Here is a 14338-nt window from a genome sequence, read left to right on the forward strand (position 1 = left end):
AGCACAAAGGCTCACACTGTCAGTGGAGCCGAGAAGACTGAGGACGATAATAGCGCCCTGTGAGGGGTGGCACCTTCATCCTCCTCCGTGACATCTTCAGCCCTTGCTGGGCACACTGGGTGCATGGAGAGGGACACCAACTGGGGTACAACTGACATCCACTCCAAACATCTCTGCACCAACAATATCACTGACCACTCCAGGCTACATATGGTGGCATGCATCCTGTGTATGCCAGAGCGCTGCTCCTGCATCCACTCAGAGTGATGCCATATATGACTCTTCATGCAGTTGGCCACTCTCTCAATGGAGGAGCTCATGCACTCATAGCTCTGAGCCATGGTGGCACACATGAGCTGGATGGATTCTTCCATCCTCTGCCCATGTCCCTGCACTGCCTCAGGGAACTCCAACATGTGGGAGTACCATTCCTGCTGCTGTTACAGGTAGAGCCCCCTTTCTTGTGATTCCTGAGGCCCTACATATGTGCCCAGCTGAGCAGGGCTGTGTCTGTCCTCCTTCCTCTGAGGGAAACTGACCACAGCTCCCTCTGCCTCTGGCACCTCCTCCTGACACTCTCTAATCCTGTGCCAGGACCCACCGAGGTGAGAGTATCTGCACTGGTAGATGGTGTGCTTGTAAGGTATGGCAGTGCTTTCTTCTGTTTTGAGCTCCTCATCCTGGGTCACTGCTTGGGAGGGAAAGGGTCTCCATGGATGGACAGCTGCATCTGTGGGAGACACAAGAAAAGATAAAGAGAGCTAGCCTTGGACAGCAGAATCCTCTGCAGTTCTGAGGCTTCCCAATGGAAAGCAGTATTTTCTGGCTGATGCAGTGGCATACAATGCACCCCCTCAGTGAGCACAGTACCCTCTGAAATCACCATCTACGTCATGACTGTCCATTTTGCCAAGGCCGACTTCCTCATGGTCAGAGATCACCATTGCTCGATCCTCCATGGGAGTAATGACATAGAAGTAGGGGACACCTCCTCCCATTTGGGCCCTCTCCCTCACATAGTAAGCCGTTTTTTTCCCATAGACAAAAGAGAGCAAGATTAGGCATTACTGTGCTATGTGGCCAATAGCAGCTGCTCTTTTTCATGAGCAGCTGCCTGTCTCAGTGGTGACAAGTCCTCAGTAGCATTATGGGTTTCAGCCATTCTGAGGGGTCTTTAAGTGCCCTGGGCACACACCCCTCCCATTTTCAGGAGCAGCATGCACCCTGAGGCTCCTCAGCTTGTTTGTCTACTGGAGGGTGAATACCCAGGGACCTGTCCTGAGGGTTGTGGGTGCCACTCACTTGGCCAGAGGGTATGAGGTCATTGAACAGTTTCCGGCACTGGATCCAGGATCTATGTGTTATGCTTCTGCTGCTCAGTCGCTGCTATGTCCTGCTTTGTTAGTGCAGGTGGCCTCCTCCTCCCACCCTTGGTTGCAGTCAAGCCTGATTGATTAGATAATTGATAAGAACCACAAATTGTGCTTAAATTAAAATTTCAACAAATTGGTAAGCTTAAGATCTTAACAGAGGATACAGACTAGTCATCATGGGTATATAGTCAAATGGGCAGAGTGTGACTGGGTGGTGTCCCCGAGGGATCTCTACTGGGGCTATATTTATAAATAACTTAGATGAAGGAATACAGAACTGTATATCTAAGTTTGCTGATGGCACTAAGTTGGATGACACAGTAAATAGTTAAGATGGGAGCAGAAAGTTGCAAAGGGACGTTGGTAGATTAGGTGAATGAGCAAACTATGGTAGATGAAGTTTAATGTGGGAAAGTAAGAGGCCATCTACTCTGGAACTAAGAAAGATAAGTCAGAATATGTTCTAAATGGCAAGAAGGTAGAAGCTTGGATGACCAGAGAAACTTAGGGTTCGAAGTACAGAAATCATTAAAAGCTAGAGGACAGGTACAAAAAATAATTTAAAAGCCTAATGAATTGTTGGCATTTATCTTGAGGGAAATACAAAGGGGTAGACGTTATGTTACTGTTGTACAAGTTCTGATTAGACACCATCAGCAGCACATTCTTGAAAAATATCTTTACTGCCTGTAACTGAACTCTAAGCTCCGATATCATTTTTCATTTGAATTCTGGGCCCCTGAAATCTGAGTCCCTCGGCTCCTCAGTCAAGGGCAATCATTTCCTCGCCCTCCGAGCTTCCACTCCCACGTCCTCCTGCTCATTGGTGCTCTGAGCTTCACCCTGTGGTATTCCCTCTAACTCATTAAGAATATTCCAAAGTATATTTTGACTAATAATTGATGAAGTAAGGTACCATGATGTTGTTGGTAAGATGAGGGCCAATGCTGTGGAGGGGAAAGTGCCAGGATGCTCTTTCTGAGCACTACCCAGATTAAATTAAAGAAGCAAACCTTTATGAAAGGAAACTCTCAGAATGGCAAATGATAATGTTCAATAGCACCGAACAGAGACTTGCAATTTAGTTGTACACTATGATTATTCATTGTTCTACATGCCATCTCTGCCATTACCAACCTGGCCTGATGGCTTGCTTCCTAATTTCCCATTGCCCACTGCTTTTCCTGTGTGCCATCCCAACAAAATAGAGAACGTCCTCCTTCCTCCTATGCGCGCCATTTCTTTCCTCGTGGCTGTTCGTTGCCTCTGACTACATAACCTTTTCTTTTGCAAAGAGAATACAGAGTAAGAAAGAATTCTGCTTGGCACAACACTGAACTACATCCAATTGTCTCCATCCATTCCTTGACATTGCTTTCAGGTGCAGATTGCACTAAAATTCTTGTTCTCAGGTACTAAATTAAAGGAAGGAAGAGTGGATGCAGGGCGTGATGAGCATTGTGATATTTTAACGTAACATTGACCTTGTGATTTGCAGTGAGGGTATGGAGGTAAATTAAGCATCGAACATTGTTTCAAGATGTGCAATTATACTCATACCCCATTAACATTGTCCAATCTGTAAGTCTGTTAAACCTTTTCCTGCACTATTCTGACTGTGGCTCACTACCTGAGCTACCGTTCTCAATAATATCAGAACTATTCTCTTCAACAACAACAGCAACAACAACTTATATTTATATAGCACCTTTAACATAACAAAACATCCCAAGGCACTTCACAGGAGCATTATAAAACAAAATATGACACCAAGCCACATAAGGTGATATTAGGTCAGAGGTAGGTTTTTAGGAGTGTCTTAAAGGAGGAAAGCAAGATAGAGGAGTGGAGAGCTGTAGAGAGAGTATTTCAGAGCTTAGGGCCTAGGCAACTGAAGGTGCAGCCATCAATGATGGAGCAGTTAAAATCAGGAATGTTCAAGAGGCTGGAATTAGAGGAGCACCGATATCTCGGAGGGCTGTGGGTCTGGAGAAGATTACAGAGATAGGGAGAGGCGAAGCAATGGAGGGATTTGAAAACAAGGAGGAGAATTTTAGAATCAAGACATTGCTTGATTGGGAACCAATGTAGGTCAGTGAGGACTGGGGTGATGGGTGAACGGGACTTGGTGCGAGTTAAGACATGAGCAGCAGAGTTTTGGATGGCCTTAAGTTTACGGAGGGTAGAATGTAGAGACAGCCAGCAGTGTGGGAGACACTCGGCCCTATGTTACAGTCAGGAAAATGAGGTGGCAGCACAAAATTTGCATGCTTCCTACCTCCATCTCAACCTGCGTGGGCAGGTCACCAATCATGAAACTCTCGTGCAAAAATGGCATGGAACAATGTTTAGTTCAATGATTCTGTAAAGTGTCAGACTAGATTATTAGATCAGCCATGAATGCATTGGAATAGTCAAGTGTAGAGGTAATAAAGGCATGAATGAGTGTTTCAGTAACAGATGGTCTGAGACAGGGTGAAGTCGGGCGATGTCACGGAGGTGGAAATAGGCGGTCTTAGTGATGGCGCAAATAGGAAGTTAGAAGCTCATTTCGGGGTAGCTTAATCTCAGATTGTTACCAGGGAGCGGGATGGAGTCAGTAGCTAGGGAACGGAGTTTGGAGCTGAGACAGAAAATGATGGTTTCAAGTGGCTTCCTGTCCTGCATCAATAAAGGATAGTATCTCCTTGTCTTTATCTCTTATCAATAGGAAATCCACTGAGTCATTTGAAAATAAGAAGCCCCTTTCCCAACGGAACCTCCTGAGATTGTAGCTCTGTTTGCCATTGTTTGGTATTTCTGGCTCTCAAAATTTGTGCTGGGTTTCTGCCACATGGGAGGGAAGATGTGGGCCGCCAGCCCGTGGAAAATGTGACATTTTTCCATTGGGTGAAGGAAAATCTAACCCTATAATCTAATAATCTAGCCTGACACTTTACAGAATCATTGGGCTAAACATTGTTCCATGCCATTTTTGCATGAGAGGTTCATGATTGGTGACCTGCCCACACAGGTTGAGATGGAGGCAGGAAGCATGCAAATTTTGTGCTCCCACCTCATTTACCTGCCTGTAACATAGAGGCAAGCATCTCCCATGCTGCTGGCTGTCTCTGCGCTCAGCAGGGAGCCAAGCAGCATGTGCGAATAGTACGTGTGCAGCCAGTCTTCTGTGCTTAAAGGCAGTCTGTCCCTCTCAAAGGGAAGCTGCACTGAACTACAGGAGGCTTTTGAATATTGTTCCTGCAATTATAAACAAAGAAAATAGAACACCTTCCAGGGTCATGGATGTTGCGCTGGAGGCTTTAGTGGTGGAGATGGTCAGGAGGCGAGATGTCAGGGTCCGACTGGGGCACCAAAAGGCCTTCAAGGCCCAATCAAGGAAGGGATTGGGAGAATGTGACAAGGGAGGTCAATTCCCAGCATCTGGCCCAGAGGACCTGGCAGCAGTGCCGCAAGAATTCTCATAAATTGATGTAGATGATTAAGGTCAGATAATGCATCTACACATGACTTCTCCTACCCATTGCTCCACCAACATCTCATGCTGCTCAATGCACCACACCCCCATCACTCACCCAGCACCAGTCCTTGGCACTATGAACTCACTCCTAACATACAAATACTCCACCTCATCTTCATACACCTACCAATTTTGCCAACCTCACACCCTGCTCTTGCTACTTCCACATACCTTCATCTATTCAGCTATGGCAGGCATATCATCTAAACACAGTGCTATAGAATCACTGACATTCTTCCCTCTCTCTTGCAGGACAAGGTGTCACACAAGAGAAGGGAGCAGAGCAGAAACAGAGGGGCACATGAACACCCACATCTCCTGAGCCCTCTGAAGGAGATGGCTGTCTACCTCAAAGGGCCAGCTGCGACTGAGCCTGTGGCATCCGGCATCACCTAGAACATTGAAAATGACAGTATGTTCCTGCCTTATGCCCTTCATGAATATGGCATGATCAGCAAGCTGCAGATGGTAAGACCATGAGCCTCTTGCTCTCCACCCCACCTTCCTCTTACAATTTTCCAATTTCAGACACCCAAAAACTGCCACCTGCTCAGCCACAGCAGCCCCATGAGGTAGAGATAGAGCAATAACACAGCACTGATGTAGAAGCCACATCACTTGATCTGACACTCATAGCCATTAGCTCAGATACTGGCACTGCATGTATCTTGGAGGCTAGTATAAACTTGGGATCAGCACATGGTGAATTACTGGACATGAGTGGGCTACAGCCAGGCTATGGGTAAAGGCTGGTTCATTTGACAGCTTACTGGAGGGCCGGCATGCAGGCAAGTTTTCCTACAGGAAACTCAAATGAGGACCCTGATGGGGCGGCATACAGAAGAACAATGATGGGCATGCAGGGTGCATTCACTGGCCTGCTGACAGCCTCCTGTCACTGCCAAGGAGCATGGAGGAGTCCAGGTCCAAGTCGGAAGAGAGTATCATGCAGAGCTTCCCATCTCTGGAGATTCTGCTCCATTTCCCTATCATGCTACAGACCTAAAGGCACTGCAACTAGTCTCCATACCTGTTGCAGTCTTTGTATGGACAGATCACCAAAGCCTCTGCCCTCTCAGTAAGGATGCAACAACACTCTCTGCCCAATCCACAAAGTCATCGCAACACCTCCACAGTACTTCCATGCACTTTGCAACAGCAAAGGTTATTCAAAATTGCCTTACCTACAAGTTAGTTGTCTGGCTCTTTAAATAGCATTGGTGCTGGGTCCCTCTTGTAGCTGAATGCTTGGTCCTTTGGTGAGTGACAAGTGAATTAATTGAATGGACCTACATGATGCTAATTTGGAAAATGGGCATCACATCAGCCCATAGGGCTGTGTGATGTTATGATAACACCACTTCAGCTGTTTCCAGCGCATGCAGGGGATGACCGTGCAAGCGCTCTTCTCAACTTGATTCACCAAGTGGGCTGCACCGGAGATGGCTGTCGATGCAGCATCATTTGACTTCCAAAGCACTGTCACCTGTGGTACAACAGATCTGAATTTCATGTTCATAGAATCTTACAGCATAGAAACAGGCTATTCAACCCATAGTACCTATAATATTACTTGTCCCTTTGGTATGTGAACTATTGCAAACAATTACTGTAGTAATATCCAAAGAAAATGTGGGTTTTATTATAACTTAACTAGAACATATATATACAAACAGTTACTGCACGAGCACACCTAAACAGGTATCACTCTGCTGGGCTCCACCCACAACTAACTGGTTGTGTGTGATGCAAAATCACTTCCTCTGTTGATTTTCACTACACTTCTTAAGGTGTTTCCTTCTTAAGTTTGTCCCACAACCTCCGCCTTTTTCCAAAGATAAAAACATATTTACAATATACAATGATGTTGTGGTTCAGACTAACAATACATGATTAAAGCAAAATGTTATTTACAAGTTAGTACGTTTAACACTCTCTAAAGCATGGAGGAGGTTTGCTTATTTGTCCCGATCTTGTTATCATGAACCTCTTCACAGAGCTGAGCTTGGCTTGATGACTCCTCTGAGAACTCTGGTTAGCATATTCTTCCTCTGTGCTTGTAGCCTCTGAACGTTCATCTTCAGACTTTGTCTTTGAATGTGTCCACAATGCCACAGGGTTGTCACATGTAGTGTTGTCATACAGTTCTCTGAGTTGACTTCGGTTCTGTCTGAGAATCGCACCATTGGGTGTCTGGCCCTCATGTGATCTGAGCTGGTTGCATATCCTCGCAATCTCTGCAGGATACCAAGTTCCTGACACATGATTGAGGACTCTAACCTTCTGTCCTACTCGCAATCGAGCTAATTCTGGTCCTGCTTGCTTGTCATACGGTGCCTTCATCTTCCCTTGTTTAGAAAGAAGCATATCCTTTACTGTGAATAAATTAAGAAATGATGACTGAACAAGGTAGTTCTGACCCGTTTTCCAAATATCAACTCTGCAGACGATGGTAAGCCCATGTCTGATGGAATAGCTCGAAGGTGCAGCATTGCAACGTTAAGATTTTGTCCCATCTACCTTATTTTAAAATTAGTGATTTGATGGTGCATACCATGCGTTCAGCCATGCCATTGGACTTTGGATAATGCGCCTTCGATGTCATGTGACAGACTCCCCACCTGGTGCACATGTCTTGGAATGGTCTTCATGCATATTGTGGCCCATTATCACAGATAATTGCTTCTGGCATGTCAAATAGGCTAAACAGAGCACTAAGCTTATCAGCAACCAGTGCACTTTATATATCTCGTAGCTGCCTGATGATCGGAAACTTGGTGAAGTAATCTGTAACAAGGAGGAAATCATCACCTTCAACGTGAAGTAAATCTGTGCCAATCTTCGCCCATGAAGGTGTTTCATGTGGGATCAAGGGTTCCTTCTGTTGATTTGGCTGACAACTTTGACATGCCTCACAGGATTTCATCACCTTCACAACATCACTGTTGATTCCTAGCCAGTAGACCGTCTCTCTGGCAAGGCGTCTGGTATGTTCATTTTAAAAGGTGCGGCCTTCATTTTAATATCAAAATTAATTTCAAAACATGCAAATAAACTTACCTGGTCTCGAGTGCCCTCCCACGCCAATATTCCAGCCACTGGCCAGAACTCCTGCGCCTTCGGATGTCCGCACGAATATCTGAGGCGTGACACTGGTTGGGAGGGGGGAGCAGTGAAATTCTCAGGGCAGGAGTGGGGAGCAATGAAAACTGATTCAATTGGCTGAGGGGATGGTGGAAAGGGGTTGAAGGGCAAAGAGTGCAAAGTTTGGGGTTGAAAGGTCAGGACCGGCAAAAATGGTTTTTCAGGGTGAGAGGGAAATAAATACATTGTTTCATACGTTATGGAAGAGGGGCTTTGATATGTAATGAACTAATTTTATTCAAATCAAAGGTGATGGTGGCTTCAAAAATTCAAGTAATCTTGAAGCCGTTTAAAAATGGCACCGGCGCCTGCGTGGTGGCACCGATGCCACTGCCAGGGACAGAGCAGTCGTCCCCTATACGTCATTGGGCGCAGCCGTCCTGCCTCCTCCTTTTAAATGAGCCCCGTGCGAAATATCGCAGGGGCTCAACCACGGCGGACCGCCAACTTCAAAGCACGCCACCATGATTTGCCGTGTGCGATTAAAATCCAGCCATAGCTCTTTGTTTACACAGATTTTTCTAAACTCAGAGAGCATTTTTCTAAATGAAGAAGGGTTTTTTTAAGAGAGTTGCAGCTATCAGTACTGCCACAGCCAGTCTTTTACTTTGTGCTGGACCTCCGGTGGCACTGTCAAGTTCTTCCCACTCTTTTCAGCTTAGCCCCCACCCACAAAGCACTAAAAAGGGAAAACTAAAACAGTAATGGCTGTAGCTGCTGCTTTTCATATTTTTCGACCTACTGTCAGATTAGGTGAAAGCTCTGATCCCCTGGCAGATTGTTTGCTGTACTCACAGAGTTTCAACACCTCCCGGGGTCCTGCATATAACCTAGTGTTGTGGGGTCTCCTGTTAACTGCTCTCCTGCCAGATCTTCAGCCACTCCAAGTAGGCAGCCTGCTGTTCTTTGTTCTCTCTTAGTGTTCTTCAGAAAAAAAATCAAACGTTGCCACAATGTAATATTTGGTGGTCTTCAGAAAACATATACTCAAACGTTGCCACCATGTAATATTACTTGTCCCTTTGGTATGTGAACTATTGCAAGATTCACAGGATTACAAGTACTATCCAAAGAAAGTGGGTTTTATTATAACTTAATTAAAACACACACATTTATATATACATATATATATATATATAGTTACTGCATGAGCATGCCGACATATATCTCACTCTGTTGGGCTCCACCCACAGGTGTGGCATGACTTTACTTCCTCGGGGGATCTTCACTTACAGCCTTTTAAGTTGTTCCACTCTTAGGGTGGTCCCTTCTTAAGGTCATCCTACAAAAGTGCCTGTGCTGACTCTTTGAAAGAGGCATTCAATTAGTTTCACTGCCCTGCTTTTTCTCCATAGCCTTGCAAATTTGTCCTCTTCATGTATGTATCAAATTCTCTTTTGAAAGTTATTATTGAATCTACAATATAGTATTTAGTACAGTATTGTTAGAGGTACCATCCTTTGGGTATGTCATTAACTGAGATCCCATCTCCTTGTTTGCATGGATGTTAAAGATTCCAAGGCACTATTCAAAGATAAGCGTAGAATCGTTGTGTTGTGGTCAACATTCTTTCCTCAATTTCCATGTCATTGCTATTTGTGAGTTGTTGCTATGAAAAATTATTTTTGTGTTTGCCAACATAACAAAAGTCACTGCACTCCAAGAAGTTATTAATTATGTGAAGTATTTAGGGACATTTCAACTTGATGAGAGCCTGTATTAATTAATGCAAAGATTACTTATTGCATATTATTTAATTCTGTTCTGCAACACAACTGAAGGTACAGAATGCTGCCTGCATATGTGATCTATCTTTGCATTACTTCAGGAATAGGATGCTGAAAGAGACTGCCAGGACTGCAGTATACATATCACCAGTAAACCACGAGGGGTCTGACACATAGTTCAAACCCAAGACACCTCATTATAAAACTACTGTGGATTTGACGTACAGTTCAGCATTAGAACCATCTGTAACATATTCCACTGCTCGACTAAACATACATTATACAATTTACCACTAAACCATTAGCATCTAATGAATGGCTGATTGGTCACGCTTAGTGTGTCTGTGATAGGTCAATACATGTTATTGTTCCTGCTGCAAGATCCCACCCACACTCCCATCCTCCACCACATATAAACCCACCTCTTCCACAGATCCAGTTTTTTCTCCAGAAAACGGACCGAGTACACTGCCTGAAACATCAAGTCCTAACAGTTCTTCTAAGAACTCTTCTTTCAAAAAAACAACTGTTCTTTTCAATTCACATGGTCTAACTGAAAATCATCTTACTCAAAGGAGATCCTGTCTCCCAGCAATGGGTAAAAGAAACCTGCAGTCACCAGAAGGAAGGTGTAGAACATAAGAAATAGGAACAGGTATAAACCATATGGCCCCTCAAGCCTGTTCCGCCATTCAATACAATCCTGGTTGATCTCCTGCCTCAACTCCACTTTCCCATCTGCTCCCCATATCCCTTAATTCCCTGAGAGACCAAAAATCTGTTTATCTCAGCCTTAAATATATTCAAGAATAGAGCATCCACACCCTCTGGAGTAGGCAATTCCAAAGATTCACAACCCTCTGAGTGAAGAAATTTCTCCTCATCACAATCCTAAATGATCGAGCCCTTATCCTGAGACTGTGCCCCTGTGTTCTAGGTTCCCCAGCCAGGGGAAACAACCTCTCAGTGTCTACCCTGTCAAGCCCCTTCATAATTGTGTATGTTTCAATGAAATCATCTCTCATTTTTCTAAACACCAGAGAGTATAGGCCCAATTTACTCAGCCTCTCATCATAGAACAATCCTCTCATCCCAGGAACCAATCTAGTGAACCTTCGCTGTACTGCCTCCAATGCGAGTATATCCTTCCTTAAATATGGAGACCAAAACTGCGCACAGTAATCCAGGTGTGGGCTCATCAAAGTCCTGTACAATTGTAGAAAGACCTCTTTATTCTTGACTTCAATCCCCTTACAATAAAGACCAACATACCATTTGCCTTTCTAATCACTTGCTGTACCTGCATGCTAACTTTCTGTGCTCCTTGTACAAATCTCTCTGAAGATCAACATTTACAAGTTTCCTGTTTTTAAAAAATTATTCTGCTTTTCTGTTCTTACTAGCAAGTGAATAACCTCACACTTTCTCATATTTTGCTCCATCTGCCACCTTGTTGCCCACTCACTTAAGCTATCTATATCTCTTTGCAGGCTCTTTGTGTCTTCCTCACAGCTTTCATTCCCACCTAACTTTGTATCATCAGCAAACTAAGTTACATTACTCTTGGTCTCTTCGTCTAACTCATGAATATAGACTGTAAATAGCTGAGGCCCCAGCACAGATCCTTGCAGTACTCCGCTAGTCACAGGTTGCCAACTTGAAAATGCCTCATTTATCCCTACTCTCTGCTTCCTGTCCATTAAAGAATTCTCCATCCATGCTAATATACTAACCCAAACTCCATGAGGCCTTAACTTGTGCATTAACCTTTTGTGTGGCACCTTTTGGAATCCGAGTATACTGCATCTACTGGTTCTCCTTCATCTACCCTATTAGTTAAATCCTCAAAAAGCTAATAAATTTGTGGTCGCACAAGAAGTAAGCAGCAGAAGCATTGCAATGAGGAGTGCAGGAAGCCTTAATGATCTAACCAGGTCAGAGAAGTTGACCAAAGTTACAGTTTCACCTACATCTTGTAGTACATCCCCTCACTTTTCCTTGTCCAGCATACTCCATTCATGTCACTCCTAACACCCGCTTAAGTTTCACCATCACCAATCATTCCATTTCAATGCACATCCTCAACTTCCATTGCTCTATCCAACATTGCCAGTCACTCAAATCCTCATGAAATCTGACAGCCCTTTAATCAGCTTCTTTGATTCTCAGCACACAATCTCAAATGGCACTGTCAATGCATTCCTCAATTGCATGCCAGTGCCCCTCATGATGCAGCTGTAGCTGCCTGAATTTTGTCACCCTGACAGAATGATACAGATAGAAAAAGAAAAGCTTTATAGTTCACCAAGGGTATACACATAAGTGTTTTTGAATATTATTTGATAAACTATATTTTTAAGCCCCAATAAATACATTAGTTTGCACCACCTCCTCATGTTCCCCATTCTGGAATGGCAATTGCCAACTTGGATTTTCAGTTGTTTGGTGCTGAATATGAAGACATGAATTGACTTACAGCAATCGATGAATGTGCAAAAGTAGATGGATATTACTCAACTGCTTGTGCAAGTAGGGTTGCAGGTGTGGGGATGGGAGATGTTATAGTTACTTCAGTGCAGCATGAGTGTCTAATTGAACCTTTGAACCATTAGGGCATGTCTGGCATCTCAAGCAGTAATGTGATTGGCTGGTTTTGTGTTAGGCACCCCATCTTCCTCCTTCCCTTCACCATTCGAATCTTCATCAGATGAGGAATGCTTAGTAACCTGCCTCTCCTGCACCTCTAGCCCTCATTGTTAGGCTATATTGTGCAGAACACAGCAAACTATGTTTATTCTGGAGATCCTCGCTGGTGAGTACTGAAGGGCCTCTCCAGACCTGTCCAGTTGCCTGAAGCGCATCTTCAGAAGGCCAACGATGTGCTCGATGACAGAGCTGACTGTCATATGTCTTACACTGTACCCTTCCTGATGTTCATCAGTGCAGTTCCTCAGACGTGTCATCAGCCAGTGTTTGAAGGGAGTATCCTTTGCTGCCTAGTAGCCACCTTTTAAGGCTGGTTCTATTTCTGCAGCTATTGAGGATGTTCCACTGCCGCAATATGAAAGCACCATGCCAGCTCTCAGGGAATCTGGCATAAATCTGCATGAACCTTTATTCTGTGGTAGCACAACAGCTGAACATAGATGGAATGAAATCACTTGCAGTTAATGAATGCTTCTAGTTCATCTAGGGGCACTCGGATTGCCGTGTGGGTGCTGTTCATGGCACCCTGCACCCATGAGAAACCAGCCAGTGACACAAACACAAGTACTCACACAGTCTGGCTATCGTCATCACAGGCAAAGTTTATATACCTTCAGGCCCTGGCAAACAATCCATCCATCACCTGCTTTATGCATTTATGTGCAGCTGACTGTGATCCTTCTCTATGTCTTTGGCAGCACCCTGGAAGGAACCAGAGGAAAACAAATTGAGGGCAGTGGTGACTTTCACAGCCACTGGTAATGCAGGCAGAAGGTCTTCTAGGGGGCTGCTGTTGTCTGCAAGCACCTGACTCGGAATCACAGCTCTTCCGACAAATGAATGAAGCTGAGCTTTTGCCTGTAGACCCTGTTATGTATGTACTGCCTCCTATGATTTCATCCCCTCTGTTTTCTCTCCTCTGCTGGGAATTTGTTGCTTGCTCCACAGCACGGCCTCTTTGGTGATGATGCTCATTCTTTTTCTCATCTGAAGTTGAATTAAAAACCGTCACAATGCCACCCATTGTGATGTTGTCTGTGTGAACATCTCAAAACTCTACAGGTAAGTCTCTCACACCACATACTCTCACCAAACTGTGTTGCTGATGGTAGTGAGAAAGCAGTTGTGAGCACTGGCTTCCTGACCGCTAACCACTCTGATAAAGTATCATTCAATTTCGCCTTGATTTCGCTGCCAAAAATCCATGCAGCAGCTATTAATTCCAAGCTGGTCTCCCAATTGCATTATCGAACCCTTATTTAAAAATGTTAATGACCATGACAGGATTCTCGGATGTCCCGATATCTGGTGCCATAAAAATGCATGCAATTTGATAGTTTAACCAGCACCACGTCCCCCCTCTCCCACCCGCAACCCCCACCCACCCCCCCCACCCCACCCACAACCCACATTAGGGGATAGGAGTTAATATCAAGCCCATTGTCTACCAAATATTCTAGGATGACTTTAGCCCTGCATTAGCATCTGTGTGCTGACAGAAATCATGAGTAACAGCTCAATCACTGCATCACCAAGGACCAATGCACACTCTCCATCATTTAAATGCACATTGTTATACTAGGCTCCAACACACTACTAGATCTGAGATTTCACAGACTCGGTCTCACATCTACATGTGCTACTACTGAGAATTTGCGTGATATATAATGTCTTCCAGAGTGTTCTACACTCAAAAAAGGCCCCTTATTCATTGTTTGGATTGATTCATTTCTGTCTCTGACCAGAGAGGTCTTGTTTTGCTTATGTCAAACGTCTCTGTTTGTACAGCTGAATGAGTTCTACAAATAAACTTTGAACACAGAAATCTTCAAAAATCATTGCCAAGGGTTTCTGAGTTGATCCCATTA

The sequence above is a fragment of the Heterodontus francisci genome, chromosome 30 (assembly GCF_036365525.1).
Source record: "Heterodontus francisci isolate sHetFra1 chromosome 30, sHetFra1.hap1, whole genome shotgun sequence".
NCBI classification, from domain to species: Eukaryota; Metazoa; Chordata; class Chondrichthyes; order Heterodontiformes; family Heterodontidae; genus Heterodontus; species Heterodontus francisci.